Source organism: Otolemur garnettii, unplaced genomic scaffold, assembly GCF_000181295.1.
Source record: "Otolemur garnettii isolate 467f Iridium unplaced genomic scaffold, OtoGar3 scaffold00200, whole genome shotgun sequence".
Classification (NCBI taxonomy): Eukaryota; Metazoa; Chordata; class Mammalia; order Primates; family Galagidae; genus Otolemur; species Otolemur garnettii.
In genome coordinates, this window is record NW_003852595.1 from 2,109,124 (window position 1) to 2,110,170 (window position 1,047).

Below are 1,047 nucleotides of genomic sequence, written 5' to 3' on the forward strand. Positions count from 1 at the left end.
ACCCGCCACCTTAGGTGTACGTGGCTGGCGCCTTAGCCGGTTGAGCTATAGGCGCCGAGCCTCAAGGCACTTTTTAAAAGCATAGCACAACATTTTCTGGGAAGCAAGGATACCCAAAGTCCTTTGATTTTACACAAACTACCCCACAGAGAGTGTGGTCACAGCTAACAAAAGAAAGGGCCTGTTCAAAAGTCTAACATTATTAGGTAGATAGCTAGAAATCCCGCTTTCTTAGGGAAAAAAACCTTAATCCTCTCTCCAGAGGTCGCTAACACCCGAGAAGGAAGGCGTGCTCTCCCAGTCTGCCCATCAGAACCGAGCGTGCCAGCTGCAAAGGACCGAGAAGACTCTCCAGCCCAAGGGCCTCGCAACAGGTGCAACAGCATCTTGGAAGTGACCTGGGGCAGCCTTGAAGGTCATTATCATGTCATTAGCTTAAATTACACCTCAGTCCACACCGCTCAATGCGCTCTCAGAGAGGGGCAGGTCTGCATACACAGTAAGTATGGGAGGTCTGCATACGCCGTAAGACTCAGTGGTTCCAAGGTGACCTCTGACCACTAGGTGGGCCTGATCCGGGCAGTACAAAACAGAACCGCTGGCCGTGGCCCAGGCCCCTCTCTCTCTTTGCCTTTCCTTGTTGTCCATGGTGAAGGCATCTTGCTCTGTAAGCCTGTATCTCGCTCTGTAAACCTATCTTTGTCTTCCTCGGTCAGATTTGTTTCATGCTTGCCTTACTTTGGGGTGTCTGGTCATTCTTCACCCAAAAGCACCCCAAGAACTGAGGATGCACACAGCTGCCTGAACCTCAGTGTTTGAGAACCCAGACAGCTGCCTTGAAACCAGGAGATATGACTCACCGTGATTCTTCTTCAACCTCCAGTTAGAGTAGTTGTTTTCTTTCCCTTTTCAGTATTTTGTAAAAACTATTCCGTTCTCTCTCCTCTGTGTTTAAGTCCTCAACCTCTTTGTTTTTTTTTTTTTTTAGAGACAGAGGCTCAAGCTGTCCCCCTGGGTAGAGTGCCGTGGCATTACAGCTCACAGCAA